Raw genomic sequence first — 24,436 nt, 5'->3', positions numbered from 1 at the left:
ATAGCAAACGCTAAGGCGAACACTAACCTGTCATATGAAGGAAATCAAGTCAAATCAAGAAGCAAAGTAGCAAATCCCAGGTTTCCAAGTGCTGAATATGACTGGAGAAGACATGAACATTTTTTCACAGTATAAAGCTCGCATTTACAGTGATAAAAACATGGTGTGAAAGTAGCATTACCACTGTTGCAGTACAGAAGGAAGCACAGGACACATCCTAGTAAGGTTCCTTTTTGGGGGGAAATTTTAAGGGAAAGGAAAGTAGTCCCTTCTCAGTGTAGGATATCCTTAGTTAGACTATGCGACAAGCTGAACACTTTGGTTTCATCATAATGTAATTTTCCCTGCTGCTAGTCATCCTTGACAGAAGCGATCTAACCCAACACCAGCTAGCCAGGTATGAGGTAACGATACCGTATGCTTGTATAACATTTTATGTTGTGGTTTTGTGAGAGGCTTAACATTCATGGAAAACAGTTTCCACCACACAGAAAAGCTATGCTGGTCATGTAACGATTCCTTGTTAGCTTGTCTAAAGTCATGTAACCCTTTTGGATAAAATAACCTCCAAACCAAAGCAACTCTGTGCAAATGAGACAGACCCCATTTAAAGAAGGTGAAGTCATAGTGTACACTTGCAAGGTCAAGACATAGCTATTAGTGCCTGAGACACTTTGATAATAAAAAGGGCACTTGTTTGTTTACAACTGGAAAATCAGAGACGCTAAAGACATGTTATGGTACAGTAATGTTCAGTTTAGCTGCACGACTTTGATTTTTACGACAAACTGTTGAGGGCTACTGGCAGCTCATGCATTTTTAAAACATTCTCTATATGTAGTATGACTGTTGTCCGTCTTGGTCCTTGTGGGTCTTCAGGTGGGCGAAGCGGCGCATCCTGGAGCTGCATATTTTGGTGCAGTGTGGGTAAGGCTGAGTGGTGGTGGTCATGGATTTAGTTTGGGCCTTTTTGGTGGAAGCGCTCTCCTTTTTGAGTGCACAGTTGTCTTTTGGAGAGCTGCAGAGGTCATTGTATAGTGCAGCACCTTCCCGGATAAGTTTTCTCTATGTCGTCCTGTTTGTTGCAGTGTCCTCCCAGGTGTTATGGTCTGCGTGGCACTTTATGATGTTCGCTTTAATGTTCTCCTTATACCTCTTGCTCTGACCCCTGGGCACACTGTGCGATGAGAAGCTGGGAATACAGGACTTGTTTTGGAAGGCGAGAGTCTGGCATACCGATGACATGTCCAGTCCATCAGAGCCAAACATAGGTTGACTACATGGCTGTACACATTTAACGCGGCTAACAAGCTTATCAAGGGCCGCCACAAAGCAGAATGTTGTAATCTTTCTTTCTGTAGATGGTAAATATGTACAAGCCTTAGTGAGTGAAAATGATCATTTTTCTGTGGCACAAATGTCCTTCAGAATACATTTTATGACTCCATGTTATACGCAATTTGAATAAATAAATATGAAAACCAAATGATAATACATACAGCATGCCGGGACATTAGATATAGGCACCTCCCCATTCAAATGGATAGGGGTCTGGTCTTGTTGGCTGCTATCCTACGGCCAGGTGGTGTTTCAGAGATGGCACCCAGGCGCCCTGTCTCCTTTTATTATCAAAGCGTCTCTCTTAGCCCCCATCGTGATTGTCTGTGCACACTACATATTTGGCAAAACTCTCGTAAAACTCAGGGGGCCCAAATGTGTCGTACTGTATGTTGCATGTTGCACTGTTGCATTTAGCTTTTTCCGTTTCCTGTTTTCTTCACTTGGGGCAATAAATGGTGTTGTATTTTTGAAAGCTGTTTAAAAGCCATGCAGTCCAATCCACTCAAAGGCCCATGCACTCCCAGTTTCTCCTTTATATTTCTATGGATTCCTTTGTTTCTTTGTAAATGCTCAGACATATTGTATTTTAATATAGCAAGCTATGAATCATCTAGAGATTTTCCATACATTTGTGCACTTTCTTTTAGGGACCTATTCTTACTCATCTTTCTTGCTCTGTTGCTCTCTATACATACATACATATACACACACACACACACACACACACACACATATATATATATATATATATATATATATATGTATGTATGTATGTATACTGATGCACTTTGTGAGAATATAATGGAGTGCAGAAATACTTCCAGTTCTCTCCTCAGTTGCAATAATGTTCTCCACTGTTAATAGCTTGAGACTGAATAACCTGCCATTAAGTCAGACTTTGTCAGAGGGGCTGAAAATTATGCATAACCATTTAAAGAGAGAGAGAGAGAGAGAGGAGGTGAATGTGCAGAGGGGACAGGAGGCTGTTGGGAGTGGAGGGGGCTGTGCTGCAGGTGCATTACCCTCACAACACAAGACAGGGCAAAGTAAATACAAAGCATCTAAAGTGGATCCATTTTTCAGCATCCGACTGAACTTGATGCTATTTTTCAGGTGGGCCCCAAAAAAGCTGAGCACTTAGATCACCATTAGAGTGCAATTTTACAAAACTCCTTCCTTAATAGCTGCTGTGTATTTTCCATTACCCTACACCGTAGACCCTTCCGGTGGCAGTGCTGGAAGACTCACTGGAACGCCTGATGAATGTTGCTTTGCCCCTTTGTCTCTGCCTCTTTCTCATCTTTTCATCTGCGTCATTTTCTCTTTGTCCGTCTCTATTTCAGTGACATTTTTATTTGCAGTTTAGCCAAGAATACGGGACAAACCGCTGTGTATCATAGGGAGCACTGGCACCATCTTAAAGGACAGCTTTGGTATTTTTCAACCCGGGCCATATTAAAATATTGATATCATTTATAATCACACATAGCACCACTTCACAGTTAAATTTAGTCATTAGAAACTCACCACTCTGCTGAAGCATCCGTCCAGCCTTCAAAACTATCCAACAGGGCATTCATGTTTTTTGCCTCAAAACCCAAACGGGAAACTCACAGCACACTCAAATGCACCTTAACATTTGGTTTGCAACATGGTTGCAAATGGTGCTTCCTTTTAACAAGTTTTACGTAGTACAGTTGTCCCTCGCTATAACGCGGTTCACCTTTCGTGGCCTCGCAGTTTCGCGGATTTTTTTTGTGTGCAATTTTGCATGCTTTTTTTTTTTACTGGACTTATTTTTCTACAAAGGTTTGAACTTTGAGAGTGTTTAAACAAGAGAGAAAAGTGAGAAAATGTTAATGCCTGTCTAAAGTCTAAAGTCTAAAGTGTATAAAGTGTATAGTGAGGGGTTTTACAGCCTTAAAACTATAATAATTGTAAAAAATAAAGCTGACTACTTCACGGATTTCGCCTATTGCGGGTTATTTTTAGAACGTAACTCCCGCGATTAACGAGCGACCACTGTATTGTCTTGTATATCCACACATGTGCTTAACCGGCTAATGCTGCACTCTTGGATCTTGGAATTTCTCGGAATTTCTGTCTTGTAAATTTCCAACCAAAGAGTGGCTTTGCTCAAACTGAAACAGGTGTGGTGAGTGTTTTACAGCCACCTCCTCTTAGCAGCAAATTTAGGGAGAGCTCTGCAAGTCCCTCTCCCGACCAGTCTATAACTCTTTCAGCTGAATGAGTGGCAGGCATTGATTACAGTGTCAGCTTCTCTAACTGCTAGTGATTTCTGTTTGTCAAACAATGTACTGTACTGGGAGAGTGGGAAAACAATTTAGACTTGGGACGGGATTCAAGAGGAGATCTCTATTAGTTTCTCATCCGCGGCGTTTTGGTGATACTTTCCCCCAGCTGTGTCTCTCGGTCTCAAACACGTTTCATGCGGTTGGATATATTGTGATAATCTCTGACAATTTCAGTGTGACTCATGATGGCTTAACATAGCAGCAGAGCCACATCAAACCAAACACTGCCGTGATGAGAAAGGCATTGTGCATTGCTCGGGGAAAACAAACCATTTGCGCTTTGAGGAATTCATCAAAAGCCTCTTTTCAAAACTAAGAGCAGTGTCAACGCTAAAGGACTGATCTTACAGTGTAATTTCTTTTGTGATGCAACTCTGAAATGATTTTAGTCTTTCACTGGGATATTAGAAAGTACAGCAGTTTGACTAATCTCAGGGAGGTATGAGGGAGAACATGACTCTCTTGTTTCGCTGATTAAAGAGTTTTAGCTGATTACTCTGTCTATCAAGGCAAGAGAAAAGAAGGATTTGTGTGTTTTCATGTGTCTGCACATGGGTGTCTGTGAGTGTAAGTGGGTATGTGGTTGAAATAAAAGTGATGAAAGCGTTTGCGGGTTATCTCTAGACCTTTTACTCTCTGTTCCCCACTTTGTAGTTGAGAGAGCCTTTGTAGCCTGGACACATGATGCTCAAGTGTTCTTAGCCAGGGCCTTAGAAGAGGGGATGAATGGAAGGAGAGAGATGGACATTGCAACTACAGGAATGAAATGGGTCAGAGGCAGAAATGGATTTGTAAGGAGGCAGTTGATGAAGGCATGGGATTGCAAGAGTAAGCTCAAAACGAGCACGCTGTTGTCATCCAGTTTTGTCCACATTGTTAAATTGAAGCTGATGGGATGCCTTTTTTTCCCGGTCATGTCATCTGTTGTGAAAAGTCGTTTTTAAAGTTTCGGGCTTTGAAAAGACATCTGGTTTCTGAGAAGGTTCATTTTGAAGACGTTACAATTTAAAAAATGTATTAAGTCTTTCAATTCATCAATTTCTTCCTTGGCTTGTAAGGGCACAATGTGTGGCTCCAGAGGCAGTGTACTAAACCATTCAGCTATCTTTAAACACAGAGAAAATATAGGACTTGACATAATGAAGCTGCTTCTCAATGTCAGCATTTCATCCTCAGAGTGTGCTGCCTTTGATGAGGAGAGTTGTAGTTTATAAGGCTGGCTAGCAGCAAGGTCCTCACAACACAATATGTGTCATGATACAGTTTTGTCTAATGACACATTGTAATATTGTACAGAATTAACTGAAAATGCAAAAATAGAGTGTATAATACACCAGGTTAGACTAAACTATACAACATAACATGATAGATCAATTGACAAACTGACTTAAAGTAACTCAAAACTCCCATTGCAATCCATTAAAACAAAAATGCATAAAAAATGAAATGCATAAATAATACATATTGGTACATATTGTGATATTCGACTTGTTCTTTCTTTTTTTTTCCCTCTTTCTGTTTTGCACAGCTGCAGTGGATTACAAAGCTGCATGCTATTAAAACAAGGCAGTCTTCCACAGTCATTTTTTCAGCTATACTATGCAGTGAAAATGTGACCTTGTTTTTTTTTTTTTTTAGTCTTTACATCTAACAACTTCAGCAGTAATTTCAACTTTTGCCCTCTGTTAAACTCTGAGTGTGTAATAATTATCATTTTGGCACATATTAAGAGAGTGTGGACATTGCATTTTGTGTAAACTCAATTACTTTGTCCTTGTCTACTAGGTGCTTCATACTAATGAAGTGATTCATGACCATAGACTTTGACAATCCATCATTTCTACGTGGTCAGGGAAATATCAGCACCCTTTAAAGTAGTAAGTGATTTGGACGCATTCAGTTTTTCGCTTTAAAAACTAACCAAGAATCACATAGCAAAGAACCAAAGAATACAGCAGTTACGGGAAAGTGGAAATAGTAAGTTCGCAGGCAAGGCCTGGCTCAAATCAAGGTTTGTACTAAAATCAATTCCTACAGTCTATCATTGTTCTCATTTTCACACTGTACGGACATACTCTTTATAGAAATGAGCCAGTCACCTTCAGCTTAATTGCAGTGTCGAGTTGAGTGAGTACATCCACTGCCAGAGATACTCGCGAGCATGACAGCCTGAGAAAAGCTGGCAAAACTAGAAAGCAGGTCGCTGGCCATGCACTGAATACAGCACGGAAAATTAAAAAGCATACATCACAAGCCTTAAAATGTTAACTGGGGGGATAAGCGTCCTTGCGTTGAACATTAAAGGTGCCATGCTTGCCCACTTCAAAACATGAAAGAGTGCAATTTCAGTGGATTTTGAAGACACCCTGCTGTGCCTGATTCTCTGACTTTTTTTAAAGGTCACCTTTTAATAGCCACATATTCCTGATTATTTTTTTCAGTGAGCACAGTTTTAATCGGACTCATTTCCAGTTTATCTTAATTAATAATAAAAAAAAAAGACATCAAATGTCTTTGTCAACCAAAACTGAACAAACCAAACCATTTTTAAAAATTATAAACATTATAATAAATGATAACACAACAGAGCATATTTAATACATAATTAATACAACAGAGCATATTTTTATTGTGATCATTCGGCTTAGGCACTGTGAAAAAAATGCCTATAGTAGTAAGGAAAACACTGATTTTTATAAATTGCATCCACATTTTTACAAATTCCACAATTTACTATTTTGTTTGCTTGTTTGTTTGTTTTTGTTTGTCTTTTTTTTTTTTTTTTTTTTTTACAGTTGATTCTGTTTTCATTATCAAATTCCATGAGTCCGTGTGTGTTTTCTGCATTGCGGAAATCATAGAACTTGAATTTAATGCACTGCACTGCGGGCAGCCTTTGTTTCCTGTCACCAGTTCTCAAGCTGGCAAAAAAAAAAAAAAAAAAAAAAAAAAAAAAAAAAAAAAAAAAACATGGCAGCTTGTTTGTAATTTGTTTTGCAACTTCTCCTGAGCAACTCAATAAAATCTGATAACATTTCATGCAAGAAATGGGCCTCACAGTCACTCAGTCGTCCTTCCTATGACATCTCCAGCAGCTACTTTAATGAGATATACCGGAGTTTCTAAGAGTGACTGTTGTTTTGACGTTTTGATGCTTCGACTGGACTCTACTTTATGCAAACGTGGATGCATCACATCTCCGAGCTCGTCGTGTTGGTCCCAGAATACACTGCACTTCCTGCTGCATCGCTTTCCACAGAAAATTTGACAATGACACCACAACACTTGAAAGGCTCTGAGCTTTTTTTGCAAATTGCATGTAATGCCAAGAGAGATGAGTTCAGTGTGATTTGACATCCAAACGTTTCACTGTAGAAAACAAAAAAGAAAAAAAAAAAGAAAAAATTGATAGGCCTCTCATGCTTCTTTCATTGCATTGTCATGTTGTTAAAAGATTTACAGTTTTAAAGTTGTAAATTGCCTCTTCAATTGAAACCAATTCATTTTTTTTATCTGCTTATGTTTTCTGTTTATATCTGTTTATAGTTTGCTTTATGTATTCCTTTTGTTTTGTTTCAGGCAGCACAGCCCTCATGTAATTTTGCAATGACAATATAATAACAGTACATTCTAGACTGCGACAAAAATGGCACGTTATGTCAAGATGCAGAGGAGAGTCCAGAATGTATGATGTGTTGAAAAAAAAAAAAAAAAACCCTGCACCCAGGTGTACAGATGGTCCTGTCAAACGTAAAAAGGAAACTGCAACATTTTCATTTTCTGTCTGTGTCTCTTTTTTTTTTTTTTTTTTTTTCTTCCTTAATCAGAGACTTGACTTATGGAGAGAAAAGTTTTTATCATGACACTTCAGCTGACAGAGAACTGGCTCATTAGCTTTGGTTGCAGTTGTGACACTCTGCTTTCCTGAGTCCAGACGAGTGTATTTATAAAATGCTTTTAACAAATGGGTTCATCACAAAGTGCTTTTCAGAGCAACGGAGGCCATAAATAACAGTGAAAAACAAGAGGGCACAATTATGACATTTTAGCTTCATTACACAGCAAACAGAAAAAGAAAGAGGAAAGAAGGGAGAGACAAAGGGGACAGCATGAGGCAGCTTTGAACCCACTATTGCATTTACAGTACATAATAAATTCTCACGCTTTTCTGCCGAAATCATGCACAGAATCATTGAATCTGTCAAGCTTTTTTTTATTATTATTATCAGCCTCTTCTGTAAATAGTGAAACATTTCTTATTTGTAGGGCGTGTTTATGGGCTTGCCTGTATGCTCACATCAGAAAAATAAATCCGTGTGGCTTTGTTGTTGGATTAAGAAGCCAAAGTGTCAGTGAGTGACAGTCAGCAATAATACATGTGCCTGAGCAAATCTGATAGCAAGTCAGCACAGGTTAAAATGTGATATTGTGCATTTGTCTTTGTCATGTCGTGGCAATGGTGCTATATTCAACGACAGCCGGTGTATAGTATTGTATTGTCATGTCATCAATGCTCACGTACACCATTCAGCGCTCGGCAAAAAAGCACCTGCACGTGTTTGTCAAAATTTTTGAAAAGGCTGTCACCTTCAGCTGTCTGTGACACGTTTTAAAGACTGAATGTATTTGTGTGTGTGTGTGCGTGTGTGTGGGAGGGTGTGCAGCTTCATCTATGAGTTTCCTTTCAGGCAAGGCCTAATGTTGCCTTCATTCTATTAAAGATTAATATTACATTCTTTTGGAAAAAGCAGACCTTGGAAGATAAATGTACTGAATGCCTATATATCAGAGTGAGAAAGAGAGAGAGAGACAGAGAGAGAGAGAGGGACAGAGAGAGAGAGAGAGAGAGGTGATGTGAGAAAGTCCATGACTGACACCTTCGCTGGTTCAAGCTGACCACATGAGATTGAAGCGTTTTGCAAGCCCTCGCCTCCTCGTATATAACATTATTAGACTGGTAAAACACTCATCAATAAAATGGGAACCAGGAACTAGAAGTGAGTATCAGGCTGGAAGTTTGGCCTGAGCCCTGCTACGCCTGTCTACTTTACCCAATTCAGCCCGACAGGTCCCACGAAATTTGAGCCCTGAGCCCGATCAGAGCTTTAATTTAATTTTTAATAAGAATACAGCTGACCCTGTTACATGCAGACATGCAGACACACACAAACACACAAAGAGACAGGTTAGCACAAAGGGAAGTTATGTAAGCCCTTATATGATAATGTAAGGGGGCATTTCATGTGACAAACAGACAAACAAACAAACACAAATAAGGCTTCATCTAGGCCAGGTGAAAGGTGAAAAGGTGAAAAAAACCCAAAACACATGAATGAATAATGAATAATTTACTGTATTATATATTTTATATATACTTTAGTTGACCTTCCACTTAAGTGTAAAATTGCTGAAAATTTATATTAGGTTATATATTAATATCATAAATGCAACCTAGAAACCTGAAAATTTTGGGAAATCCTACTCCAAATGGATGCAGCTAGCCAGCTACTATTCTATTCTATTCTATTCTTTTCTACTCTTTACCCATAAATGCCTCTTAAAATGCCTTTACCTGGTCACCCTTTGCTAAATTCATGGTGTAAAAGTGTGCAGTCGTTTCTGTTTCCTGCAGAGTAAATAAATACTTTTGGTTTTGGTTTTGATTTTCCATGATTAAAAAAAAAAAAAAAAAAAAAGAACCAGCGCCTAATCCCCATGAGTTTGGACACTGAGACAAGAGAACAAACACACGCGCATGCAAGCCTCCAAATCAACCACCAGCCATGTCACACTGCTTCAAACTTGAGCCAGCGACTGGCAAGACATGGAATGAAGGGAAATGGGAACCTGAGACAAACCCAGCGGACAAATCTCTCTCTCGCTCTCTGAAAAGTGCTATAGATGCAGTGTCTTTACCAGCACTTGGCTCAAACTTGGTGGGTCCTTGTTATACCGCTTTGTCGCGGTCCAAAAGCTTTGTGGCGGTAGCAGGCTTCCTAGTTTGCCCACGCAGTATCATGTCCATTTCACTAATGATCACACAATGAACATCACTGATACAACAGATGGATCTGGCGAGACATTCCATGTTGCTGCCAGTCGACTTCCTTTGATTAGCCCCACTTTTATCTTCCAGTTAGCTCACTGTTTTTGGTTTCCATTTCTACAGTTTCTAGAAGTTTAGTTTGAGTGGTTTCTTTTTTTTTTTTTTTTTTTTTCTTTTTGCAATTTCTGATCCTGAAATTTCCACTGGACATGTTTTTAATCACATGTTTTGGATGTTTCTAGGTTGTACATAATGCTTTGAAACTGCAGCATAACAAAGCATATGTCGACACTGAATATTCTCCATTTTTTGCCTGCAACAATAAGCTCTTAAAGGTAGTGGAAATAAAAAATTTTTCTTTACATACAGCATTCCACAATGTCATGATAATAATGTACTTTTCTTTGCTTCATTGTAAACTAAAAAAATAATATAAAATATCCTGATATTTTATTTAATATCATGAAACCAGGCAAATATTATGAAACCAGGCAAAATAAAATAAAAATTAAAAATAATGAAACCCACATTTTAGAATCATTGCTGATAATAAAGATGGTGATGGCAGCACATCCTTCCATTCTACTTGAGTTGTTTTCAGCATAGTCCTGCTTGAATGTCACTCATCTTGCATTAATTTGTATTTTAACTGTCTTAAATTTAGTGCCAAACAACAAGAGTGTATTCTATAATTATTTGTAACCTGTAAAAAATTTGCTCATTAAAAACAGGAGGTATTTTTGACAGCCACAAATAAATAAAATGCAGCTTCCCAGTCGCTTCCCAGTAACTGATTTTTTTAATATGTTCAAGAGGATATAGTCTATATCCTCAGTGGCTGTGAGCGATGAAACCCCATTTGTGTCTTTGGCTCCAAGTTTGCATAAAGCTAAAATTCTCCAAAAGTGTAAGATTAAATTTCTCATTAGCTAAGTTGCCCACAAAACTTTCAAACAATTTAGTCTAGAGGCCATCTTGCTGAAATATCTATTCATGTGAGAGGACCAGAATGGGAAAAACATTTCCACAACAGAATGTTCCCCTATCTCTGTCTCGTTACGACTGGTCCTATCAATCCATTCATTTGGAGATAATTAAAAAGTTGCCAAAATAACAGTGTTCAAATCTGTGGGCCAGAGCCATTAAAACATTTTTCTCCCTCTCTTGCCTGGTGCAGCTGCCAAGCGAGGTGACACTCCAAAATGGCCAGCTGTTATCAGCGCACTCCACACCAGTTGGTCTCAATGCTTTAGAGAATTTGTTTAATAAGATTTTTTTCCCCCTAAACCCGCCATTTCCTTCCCCTTTACCCGTGCCAAATTTGCAGGCATGTGGGGATAAGGGGGGGGGACCAGGAAAACCCAGGAATTTAAGCGCTGTTACTATGAAAAGGTTGAAAATCCCTCAGTCTAATGAGCTGTCAATGTTGGCAGGCCGGGAGCGGTGTAAAGAGTTGTTACATGTAGTTCATAAGCAGATTTCAGATGGAGTGATTCGCTGTCTGCGTCACCAAGGTGTGTGGATAGGAGCGAAGAGCTATGCGCCACGGCATTTTATGAGATGATTAAAGTGAGGCAGCACCAAACATGAGCCACGAACCTATTCTCTTAGAAAGCCAAGAGGCCAGATGTGCTCGGACTCAGAAGGCCTTGAGGGTCAGATGAAATCAGCGTAAAGTGGGAATCTTCAACCAGGTGAAGAAAAGCTCCTCCACATTGTAAGCTCGCCACATATTTCTCATTGTCACGCTCGTGGAAAGCGTCATTTGCATGACTTTAAGCCAGGAACATCAAACGAGTCCTTAGCAGATTTGGGACGGTGCCAAAATGGAGTTGACCCAATCAGTGGTGGTTCAGAATGAATGAAACGGAGGAAAAAGTCTCTCACTGTCAAGGCTTGCTAATTAAAGACGTCCATCAGTGGGGTTGTTCCTGCCAGCGTGTCCGCTGTTGCTGACTGCGGCTGAGTGGCACCAAGAGTATTCTGCTTTTATTATATTCCAAAAGAGACACAGTTAAAGTGTAATTAGGAATGTAAGCACAAGCAACAATCACATCACACACACAGGAGTGATTGGCTGAGGCTTTCTATGTGCTCATATCAGGCTTTAATTACTTTTGGGAAAGAAACCAAACAAACACACAAATCGTGGTTGCAAATCCCCGTTCCCTTTACATGATTCCAATTCCCCCACTGCTACTCACCCTGCAGCTAAAGCCGGGCTTCTGTGTTAAGTAAATCCATCATGATAAAAGTGTGCTCACCAAAATAAAATGCAGTATCTCGCTGTCCAGACGCGGGATTTCATTTAGGAATTCTTGGAATTCTGACCTGACAAATTGAGATAAACCAATCTCACCTGAACACTCAGCAGATAATAGCATTTCAAGGTTTGCCTACTTCAAGTTTTAACTCAGTTGCTTGTGTCACCGGGAGCTTTTATTTTCAGGACTCCCCGGCGTATGTGTAACAACTCTTTTTCTTTTCCGCCTCAAAGTAAACTTGCAGCAACAAAAGTGCTACGACTGCGAGAAATGTTCATTCACATTTTTCTTCTATTTGTGAAACTGCCGTACATGTTTCCAAAGCTGTTGTAACCTCTCGACGTTTCTTAGATGACAGTGAAAACTGAGTCGCATTTTGAGCCAACAGAGGTTAAAAGAACAGGCAAGTTCAGACAATATAGTTGTCGCCTATTGTTGGGGCACACACACGTATTCTGTGCTCATGCATGCATGCAGTAATAAATATGAGCATGAACACACATACACACATTATTTTCACACCGAGGGACGTTTTGGCTGTAGTCGGTTAAAAACAATTCAATAAACAGAGTAAGCATGAATTTGCAATAGCTGCAATTTGCAATGTGCATGCATTTATGTACACATGCATTCACACACAAGCTCACAAACACTTGACCTCACCTTTCAAGTTTCAATTTTAAAGGTAGGAAGCAGCAGCTATAGTGTGGGCACAGCTTTGTGGATCAATGAACTGGTGGATTTTTGTCTACCAATGAAATGATGTACCCATAGACTGACATGGTGTGCCTAATCCACACCACTGAAAAACAAACCTCTGCTTACTCCAATGATACCTCCTCCAAGACGTTCATAAGTTATGTAAGGGGCTGTAGCAGGGACACTCCAGTAGCGCACGTGACGGAGCGTGTATCACTTGTCAAGGCTGAGTCCTTACCACAGCGGCCTGGGTTCAAATCTGAGCCCAGGCCCCTTGTTGCTGGTCCTCCATTCTGTCTCCCCTGCCTTTCCTGTCTCTCTCTGCTGTCACTGTCAAATAAAGCAGAAATGCCAAAAAAAAAAAAAAAAATGTATGAATGTATGAAAGGGGGTGTGGTTAAATTATAGGGTGTGGGGCAAACCATCAACAATGAAAGTGAACTCTGCATAGACCAATGACGAGTTCCACAAGTGACTAAAACAAATGGCTAATGAGACATGAAAGGGGGCATAGCTAAAGTGCAGGAGCAGGGCAAACCGTCACCAATGAAAGTGTTTGTGTGTGTGTGTGTCTTTGACCACGTTACATTCAGAAGTTATGTGCCTTTTTGTTATAAGCCACTCCCACTGCCACACCCCCTTTTTGCCAGTTGGTCTGAACAGTTAATCCGCCATCCTTTGGCTCATGACCAACCTTTCCATAAAATCTTGTCCAAGCCTGTGAATCCATTTGGAAGTTATGTGCCTTTTTGCAAAAGGCCACTTCCATTGCCATGCCCCCTTTTTGGGCAGTTGGCATGAACAAACACACACCTTCACTCCATGCCAAATTTCAGCCTCCAGGGTGGAAACTGTGGCTTCTGGGAAAATTTTTGTGCATCACCCGACCGACCGACAGAGCAAGCTACAGAGCTGCTGGTTGCAGCTAAAAATGAGCACAGAGAGAAAAAAATGTTACCACAATACTGTGAATCAATATGCTTCAGTATAGCTTGGGTAGCTTTTACAATATAAACAAAAGCTGATCAGCAAACTACTGTATAGCCACACAATATGGCTCGTAACGCTCATATTGTCTTTTTGAGTGTGTTTGTCTCTTTAAAAAAATGTGAAGGCCTGTTTTCAATTCAGCATTATAATTATAGCTGGCTTTCAAGTGAGTCTTCCATGTGGCCCTATAGCAAAATGAGGAATAGTTTCATTTCACTATTATTTAATTCACTACCAAAAAATGTATTAAGGAATATTTTAACATGTTTAATCTCATTACTTTGAATCTATTTGTGAATGTTCAAGGATGACATTTAAACACATTTTTGAGCTTTTTATTGCTATTTCAGCGACATATACAGACACTTTTTCATTACAGCACTGTAATGATTTTCTTTTTTTTAGTTGCATTCATATGGCATGAAAGAGATCAAAAACAAGAAGAGGAGAGAAAAAAAAGTATCCCTAGTAAATAGTGGAATAAATACAAATACACAGTAAAATAAATAATAAATACATAAATAATCAAAGCTAGGAAGATGGTGGATTTTTCCTCTGGGAGTGTTCATGTTGGTAAAGTGAGTTTGTGTATTTGATAAGGCAGAGAAAATGGATTGTTTGGGTTACAGGCATTTAAACATTATTAAAACAATACGACAGATCAAAATGTGTTTTTCATGTCAGGGTCCAAAAAGCCGAAAGGATTCGAAAGCGGGGTCCGCAGCTTCATGCGAGTCCAGAACATGAAAAAGTTTTAAAATCCCAGGCTTAAGCTGATTGATCGAAACAAGCAACCTCAACTCATTTGTCCTTATTTAAGTGCACTATATGATGATGAATGGGCGCATCAGCCGACAAAGAATTTAATTGTTATTTCGGAGCCTGGCCGTTTTATTCCATGCAACACAACGCGGGCAGTGGAGCGGCTTTCATTGATTTAAAAGGATGGCTGATGGTGATGCGTGACACTTGATGGCTGTAGCAGAGCTTGGGGATAATGCTGATTGGGAAGAATAAATGTGAGAGCTGCTACCTTGCTTGGTTCAGATCTCCATCTAATTTGTTTGTTTCTTTCATGGTTGACTTGTAATAGTCTGCTTGTCTTATTGAGGTTTAACCACCCTTTCAGCATGTCTTATTGTTTTAGCTAGTGTTTTTGTTTTATGCCAGTGTTCATTTAATAGGTCCTCATACTTTTTTTGTCAACAGCACACAGCCTTCATTACCTCCACCCAGGACTTTTTATTTTTTGGCAGCTTTAGACTCAATTATGAACCCAAAACCATGGTCAAATCCATGACTTTCCTTATAGTTTTGTAACAGTGACATGACACATCAAATAACAACAAACAGAGAGAGCGGGAAGAAAAAGAAGAAAGTTGAAACAGCAGGGTTCCCTGTAAATAAAATTGCTCAGATGAATTAATTCATCTCATGAGTTTAAAAAAAAAACAAAGGATTTGATCAAACAAATAAATACATTTATGTCAAACAAACACCGCCTAATCAGCAGTGATGACGGTTCAGATGTATAGAAATTGCCGCATAAAGGGGAGCGGCTAAATCATGAGTTGTTTAGTGTGTGCTCAGCAATGTGTTATCAAGAGCATATCAAAGGCTTTTTTCCCCTCTGAGGATCAAAACATACAAAAAATGCAAATTACAGGAGCAAACATGGTGTTTATGTTGTTTTACTATACCGAAGAGAACAGATAATAATGAGGAAAATTTCAGCACACATGCTACATGCTTGTATTCAGCGAGACAGAGGATTTAACACACACATCACAAAACATAGTTCATACTAAGCAGAATTAATTGTCTTCAGTGCACGGCTCGCAGTAAAATAAGACACAGGCTTGTATTGATTGTGATGATGGTACAGTGTAGATAAGGTCAGAGGTGCTCTAAGCATGTGCTTTAAATGCATGAAACCCCAGGGCACCAAGATTGGCGCCTTCCTTCATTGCCTCCAATCTGCAATTTTAATGTAATTGCTGTTGCACCACACCCACTTCGGGGACATTAGCTTTCTTTATTGTCTGTGCACACCAACGCACTTTGACTTATTCACATACAAAGACAGTCAGACACCACATCCACACTGGCCACGAGTGCACACACAAAGCCGCACACCGCTGTCGTGCACCTCTGCACACACTAAATCTTCAGTTTGGTGTGAATATAACGCTGCACGGAGGAAACGCAACATTTGTTTATTCACTTATGGGTGCAGTTTTTCAGGTGGCAGGCAATTGCGGCGTGAGAGTGTGCAAGATAACAGTTATTGAATTCCTCAAACACCAATGAAATCTGCAGAGGGGGAGATAGAATTGTCATCTCATACCTCGACCGGCCACATAGACTCGGTTTTCCTGTTTATAGAGAAGAGCCACGCACAAAAAAAATGTTTTAGGTGTCGCAAGGAGTCAAAGTGGCTGTGGTTTCCATCGCCTGTATTTTAATCATATAACTTGTGGTATTCCCACCAAGATGGCTGAGGTTATGATATATGGGATACTGTGAATACTGTAGACTAACTTTAGCCCAGCCCACGGATCTAATGGTATCAAGGTTAAAACATGAAAAGAACAAAAGAAATATGAGGGAAAATGAGTAATGGATTCTATATATACACCTGTGGGCGATGCATCATGACTTGTGAAATGCCCGGCAGATGTTTCACCTGCCCACCACCGAAGAACAAGTAAAATCTTGTCTCATTTGCTTTGAGACTTTGATTTTGCTCCCTCGTTGATACCAAAGAGGCAGACTAACGCTTGGATCACAGTCCTATTCATCTTGTATTTAAAATGTAATTCTTGTGCAGTGGATTTTATGTCATTTATGCTCAAATCTCAAAAACAGTCTAACAGTGTCTTCTGTGCCCACACATGTTGGTGAGCTACTGCAAACTAGTCCCACTGCCATGAGCTTGCAGAAGTAGTGTGAGGCTGCAATAATCTAATACTTTATTGATTTTTTCCCCCTTTCCCTTGACCCTTGACCCCTTCAGGGAGGTCAGACGTCATAGTCAGCTGGAGAACGGCGTCCATGGAGCGAGCTGATCTGGATCAAGGACATCTCAGCAAGGTGGGTGTTTGCTGTCAAGGGACTGGAAACTTCTCTCCTCCAGTTGGAAGGCTAGACTGACGCTGAGAGTAACTGTAAACAACCAGCCAAACAAACAAACAAACAAACAAACAAAAAATAATATATATCTCAACCAATTAAATATTTATGACCACCTTGCCGAGTTTTCAAAAACATGCCGACATAAAAACAATGCCTGGTGTGTTTTATTTACATTTTTTTTTTTCTGGAAAAAAAACCATCTTAAACACACAATTCAAATTCTGTAAATAGGCTGATGTTTAAGTATATTCCTAAATTCAAATACAGGAATGTGTCAGAGCATGCCAATAATTGTGTTTGTTCAAAATGAGTTTAGGGAGGCTGTGCATTCCCAAAGGCTACGAGGCTTAATTGCGGTAAACATTACGCGTCTAGGTCTTACTGTAATACTGCATTTAATATACAGTATGTACCATGTAGGGCTGGTTATTAAGAAAACAACATTTATCAGTATTGTACTAATGTTTGGTAGCAATTTTAAGGAATCAAAAGGTATTGGATGGATTCTGATTGTCAGGTCTTGGTAGAGAAAGTTACATTTTCTGGTTTTGTACTGAGGTTTCTGCTGCTTTATATTACTGAAAAAAGATTGCATAGGCCAATATTCCACAGAAAGTAAGACATTTACCTGCATAATTGTGCGACCTTTCATTTAAAGACTATTAATTAATGTGTGACCTCTATAGGATGAGTAAGAAATGCAGCAGCATTGGCACTGACCCCTCTCAACCCTCCCATCTCTTTGTGCAACGGTGGCCTGTATGAAATACCAACAATAGTCACATTTTCACAAGAGACGAGCAAGCGAGCTAATTAAAGCAAAGATTCGACAGAAATGTTGCATGAAAAGGTAATACTGTATACTTCTTTCAATAGTTTGTCATTTTTCACAGCAATAGTGAAACACCGCTTTCAGAAGCGCAGGTCATTTCCACGTAGCATCTTCTGCCAGTCGGTGGAGGGCTTTTGTTCCAGCTGAAAGCCAGACAGTTATTGATACTTATCATCAACCATGTCAGATTCTACTTATATACCGTATATTAGATATTTTGTGCAATGAGTATATAGAGAGTATATAAAAACTTGATAAATATTACCCTTTTAATAACTAAATGTATTAGTGAAGGTGTCATTTTCCAGTTGGTGTCAAAACGTATAGATTATAAATGCTATATAAATAAAATCTATGGTGCTCAGGTACAATTTGCCTGTCGCCTTGCAGACTATGTCGAGTGCTGATCAGTTGAAAAGGGTCAGTGTTTCAAAAAAAAAAAAATCTCACCAGTCGTCCTTGGGCTTCCGATAATCATTTGTCATCAAATCAGCCTCATCTTGAGAATCCGATGTAGATTAGATTCTAAAATGATATTAAAAGGTCTTGTGAATGTGCAGTTGGCTGAATCTATTCGTTAGTGAATGATTCTACAAATCTTAATTCACAGAGTCAAGTCAAGCCGTCATTGCAATCAGGTCCATTTAATACTTCAAACTGTCTTATCACTGCAACGACCATGGCTAAGCCAGAGGGCTCTGTGTTTGTGTGTGTGTGTGTGTGTGTGTGTGTGTGTGTGTGTGTGTGTGTGTTGTTTGATAGAACCACTCAGGTGTTCTCCCCCAGGCCTCCCAGATATCATCAGTCATTATCCTCGTCATTCATCAAACGCTGCAGGTGCACGTGAGCATGTACGCCTCGCCGCTGCCCCCTTCATGTCTACCTACCTTTTTCTGCTGCTCTTTCACTTGGTTCCCCGTGGGGCCTTTCCAAACGTAACTCCCGGGGGGTCTGAGGAGATGCAAATTTGTGCATTCTGGTTGAGCATGCTGATTTAGTGGCAGAGAAAGAAAAGGAGAGGGAGGGGAAAAGGGGAGGAGAGAACTGCAGACAATATTTCAGTCTTTTTCTTTAGCTCTCTGTGTCCAGTGTGTGATTCATCTCCTCTGGGCCCCTGACACAGTGGCCAGCTCTCAGTACCTGGAGGGAAATTTCACCCTGAACAAGAAGTAACCTCTTTTATTCCAGCAGTCTGGGATACTTGAGTATAATTTTGTCTGCATTAACATGACTTAACCACAGAAACCAGGGAACCAAGAGAACTCAAGTCTGTAGAATCATGGAGATAAACCTTGTGTCCATGATCATAAAGCTCATGATACACAGGAATATTTGGAGTAATTTAATGGTAGTAATTAATATGAGTGACTAGGAATGTAGGAATGTGGAAAAGGAACAAAACTAAGTGACAAGTGGCTGATGAAGACACAACTCTATCACCAATGTCAAGCGCACTACCTCAACACAAAAATATCTTTTCAGTTTCAGTATTGGCAAAATGCTCATGGAAAATTACCTGAGTAATGTTTTAGTAGCATTTCTTCAATTTTGCCACTCCGCTTCACACCAGCCACCACTGTCGCTGGCAAAATACATTTACCTGAGTACTAAGTACATTTTTCAAGTCCTTTACTTGAGTATTTGGAGTTTTTTTTTTTTTTTTTTTTTGAAAGTTCTGACTTTTACTCCAGTACATTTCAAGGGCCAATATTACACTTTTGACTCCACTACATTTTTAGGAAGTTTGTCGTTACTTTTAAGCATAGTTTTGAAGTCGGTAGTTTAATTTGCTTTTCTGTTCTAAAATGCAATTGGACCCAGTACCTGCTCTCAACTCTGTTTGATGTAAAAGCAGAAATACGTCATCCAGCTCTGTGAAACAACCGCAAGCAAGACATCCGCTTTCAGAATAAAATACATCCATTCCATTGTATTAGTAAAGTGCGAATGATTCTACAAGCAAGCAAGTGCATTCATTATGTGGTTTCAGAGAGTTATGAGTTAAGATATTAAAAAGCAAATTGACTTTTGAATACTTAAGCATTTTTTAAAAGCAAGTACTACAACATTTTAGCACAAGTAACACAAGTAAAAAACTGACAGTGCAACTTTTACTTGTTTTGGAGTAATATTTGAGTATCTATATTTTGACTCAAGTAATGGGGTTGTGTACTTTGTCCATCACCGGTTGTTGGAAATATCTTTGGTTCTCTGGTTGAGGACAGGTCACCTGGCCAGTTTTCTTGTCTCTGATTGGTGGATGTTGAAACATTGCCAGCAAACATTGCCTCTCTGATCAAACTTGGCTAAATTTCCCGCTGACAGAGCTCAGATTGTTTTCAGCAAGAAATTTTCTGAAATGTTTTTTTCCCCTTTGATGGAACACATCTCACGAGTGTTTGGGGGCTCCATGTAGTTTCTCATATTGTACAGTCTGAAGTTAAATGTGCACTATGCAATTTTATCTGACAACTAAAGAAAACACTTGCATGTAAAATCCCCTGCTGTTTTACCCCTGTCCAGAAGTATACATCACATCAGTATGGAGGCCAACATAGGACAAACTTTGCCAACTTTGCCTGCTGTCTACCAGCTGGTAGCCAAGCTAAACCAAGGCAACTACAGACGAGTCTTGAGGTCATCAGTATCTTTTTGCTATACATTTCTACTGTGGAGGCCTTTGACTTTAAAGGCTTCAACAAATGCTTTCCAATAGGACTTTACTGCAAAACAGATGCAGATGTGGGAATAGTGAACACAGATGTGAGGAAATGGATATCTTCCTTCACTTCCTGTATCAGCTCCTGGCATGCAAACATATAAATAGGTAGGCGGAAGCATTTGGAAATTGCAGGAGCAACACGTCTTGTCTTTGAAGACTGCGATACTGGCAACAAATGTTGGAGAGGATGGGAAACAGGCTGAAAACAACTACATGGCAGGTCTGTGTGAGCTGGTATTGATTTCTATCATTACATCTTACATCACAGTCACACAGCACACATTAGTTTCAGGATGGTCAGTAGGTTCTGAACAGCAGATCACAAGCAGCAAAGTGAAAATCACACTCGCTCATCTCCCGAAAACACCCTCGTATTCTGACCATGTTGTTTGCATTTCTTGTTGTTACTCCGCTCTGTTGCTGGCCACTAGATGCTTCCTCATCCCTCTCTCCTCCCCTCCTCCATCCGTCCTCTTTCCTCTCCAAAGTCCTGTCCCCCAGACCGACTTGGCGTCCCCCCCCCTCCCAGTCTGAAGGCTGCCTAGTGGCTTATTGAAATGCTTTAATTGAGGCTTGGATGAGCTGAGCCAAGTACATGTGCTTCTGCTCTGCACCTCCTCTGCTCCTCCATCCCCACACTTCCTCTCTCATCTCGCCTCCAACCTCTGCCTGCCAGGGCCACAATAGTAGAGCAGCCGAGAATGTTTTCTCTCTTTTGCAAGGTTGGCGCAGTAAACTGGTAAACACCAGCCTGTAGCAGAGGGGAGCCGTTGGTCCAGACACTGACTGCGATGATTTTAAAGTGGGCAGAGTACATTGTGAGTAAGCAGGCTTCTCTATCGCCCTCAAAATGAGTCTCCTAAACCTGATATTATGTCTCGCATCTGGTGTCACTGAGCTTTTTTTTTCTGTTTTGAAGTGGTGTTTGTGTTTGTTAATGGGATCGTTCCATTCACCCCTCTTTAAATGTTTAATATGACATCTGCGTGCCTTCAATGTGATTTTATTTATTTTTAATTTTTATATGGAGCCAATCAAACATGCCATTAACATTAAATGAAGACATCTCTGTTCCTTTTCCCAAACACCCAGATGGTGACCAATAGAATTGTTCCTCCAAAACAAATTAAGGATGAGAGCAAATGTACAGATGGAGGGTAGAAATTAATTTCTTGCAAATTACATTTCATATGTAGATTGCCGTCACATTAATGGTCTGGTTACTGCTTCTGCAAAGCGGGAATAAGGCAAGGGAGCCAGAGAGGGAGAGAGGCAGACAGTGAGTGAGGCAGGCATGGAGGAAATGAAGGAGAGAGGGCGAGGAAATGAAAAGACAGAACAAGTGCGAGTATGTAGTGAAGAGAGTGAGGAAGAGAGAGTTAATGTGTCTTTGCTGAGTAGTGGTGTGGCTCCCTGCTATCACATGTTGACATGAACTCAGCACAAGCACTCGCAGCCATATCTAGAGGAGACTGCCACTCTCGCTTTAAGCAGAGAGTGAGAGCTTGGAGCCCAGTGGCCCTGATTCTGCTTGCCTGGCCTTGGACTTTGCCCAGGTGAAATTACACAGAAAGCCGCCTTCCCCTGCTCCCCAAACCCACCAATTTTCAGCCTCTTAAGTCACAGATGCAAGCAATACGTTTGGCGTGTAAAAGGCTGAAATCTGCAGTCAAGCAGTGGTGCCAGGCAGAGGGAGACGAGAAAGAGAGAAGGGAGGTGGAAGGGGAAGAAGTGGAGGCTGTGTGTGTATGTGTATGTGTATGTGTATGTGTATGTGTGTGTGTGCATGTGAACGGAAGGGAAGCATGCCGACAGGGCTACTGTAGCATGGGGAGCACTTTCACTCTGTCTGTCTCTTTCCATCTTTCTTTTCTCCCCCTCCTCCCTCTCTCTCTTTCTCTCTCACTCTCTCTCTCTCTCTCTCACACACACACACATACATCACATATTACACTTCCCACTTCACCTTGACAACCCTCAAGGTTTACAGAGACTGTCATGTGCCAGCTGTGGGAAAATGTCTGGCCCTTCCTGTACTGTTGCACATGGGTAATTATGATTTCTCTTTGGGGATAATTACAAAATACAGAGAATAGAAGACACAAATTTTAGGAATTGATTTTCGGCTAGACGCTCTTGTGAGAGTGTGTGACAGGTTGAGGATGTGGTAATCACTGTCTTCACACTTCCTTATTTACCCTGAGGAGGGAGGCAAGACAAGAGGCGGAGGAGTAATAATCTCAGGAGGCACAGCCGCTGCTCACTGGCATTTTCTATCTGCTTAACAAGACCTGACTGGTTCAGTGAAAATAGTCCTTTGCCCTTTGTGTTGAGGGTTACACAGGTGGACAGGGGTGATCAGATGATATGTCTTCAAACCTATGGCTCAGATTCAGAGTTGAAAGGATTGCACATGGTGGGGAGTTAGCTGCAAAACTGTGCATTCAGCCCTCAGCCCTGTTGCTAGGTATCTTTCCAGCAGCTAGGCATGCTGTTTCTACCCAAAAGGCGCTTTCCTCAAAATCTCTGAGATCCTGACGCGATGGCACAGGTTCAGCAGGAAGTGTATATTTTTGTTTGAGCGTGCTTTCCATGCTCACGATAAAGGCAACAGCTTCATCTTATGTGGCCTTAGTGATAATGACCTCCTAGGCCTCAAGCCATTTCCAAATCACAGCACTTGTATTGTAATCAGATTACATAAACACACTGATTAGTCTATTATAGCCCTAATGATGAAGCAATGCAATGATGCATCCAAATGCTGTTATTTAAAGCAAATTCCCACCTAAAACACATTAGCACTATTTAAATGTTTGACTTCTGATTTATACCGTGGTTCTATTGCCATTTTTTCAATTCCACACTTAATTTACCAAAAGTTAATCCAAAAACAACATTGGGAAATTTTTATCAGCACAGCTACAATGTCATTTAATAGGAAAAAACAATTCAGCAATCTCAAACAGAAGCCTTTGCTGTCAAGTTTTAACCTCAACCCCCAAACATAAAAGAGCGAGGGCTTCTTTGTAGCTTCTGTGATTTGCAGCAACGTTAAACAAACATGCAAGGAGAAAATCTAGCACAGAAAGAGAGCGCTCGCTTCTTTCAACCATTAAGCACCATTGTAGCTGCAGCTGCTCTCCATATGCATTGTGTTCACAGGATTTGCCAACAGAAAAACAAAATACAGCACCAGAAATTCAACGCAAATCACCACTCCTTGATTTTAAACAATGTTAAGGTGTTTTAGGGTGCTTCTTCTCCAGAGAGTGTGAGGGCAGAACCAAAATGAGAGCAGCAATCCACAAAAAAAAAAAAAAAAAAAAAACGTACGAATGTCAGAAACCTGGCAACTCAGTGGACAGATGCGAGAGAAGGGTAATTTAAATATCTCCTCTGCACCGCCCTGGCTGAGAGCTACATGTCTGCATGGCATTTGTCAAAATAGGAGGATCCTGTCTCGCATAGTTTTTGTCTTGACTGAATGACACATGCACATGACGTGCTTCAACTCTGAATCACAGCCAGCACTTTGTGTCTATCATACTCATACTACACACTGACCGGTTCAGTATTTTATCTGAGTTTTAGTCTCTCTTCTCTAATATCGGACCCCAGTCACCATTGCTGGCTAGTGCAGGATACGACTGGGCAATACGTATATATTGATATTACCTCAATAGATATCTTCTGGGATTTTGGATATCGTGATATCAGTGCTGTCTTTTCTTGGTTTTAAAGTGATACCTCATTTTCTTACCCATACATACAGTGGTATTTGCTGGCTCATGCGAGAGTAATACATCCACAAAGTTTGGTCCATTAAATCCTTCCCTGTTGCAATAACGAGAGCTTCACCAGAAATGTATTGTGCCAAAATGAATTAAGTGGATGAAGACGGACAACAATATTTTGAACAGAGACACAAAAAACTGAAAATGTTTTGAAGAATGCACTAGAACACACGTTGTTTTGGTTCAACTTTGAACTCTTTGGCCATCTTGCTTCCAAAATGTCGGAACTGTGTTCTGCTCGTGATGTTACGTTTGTGAATTATGCGATGGAAACAGAGTTGTAGGTGAGAGCCGT

This window comes from Myripristis murdjan, chromosome 18, assembly GCF_902150065.1.
Source record: "Myripristis murdjan chromosome 18, fMyrMur1.1, whole genome shotgun sequence".
In the NCBI taxonomy this organism is placed as follows: domain Eukaryota; kingdom Metazoa; phylum Chordata; class Actinopteri; order Holocentriformes; family Holocentridae; genus Myripristis; species Myripristis murdjan.
This window is presented reverse-complemented; position numbering follows the sequence as displayed.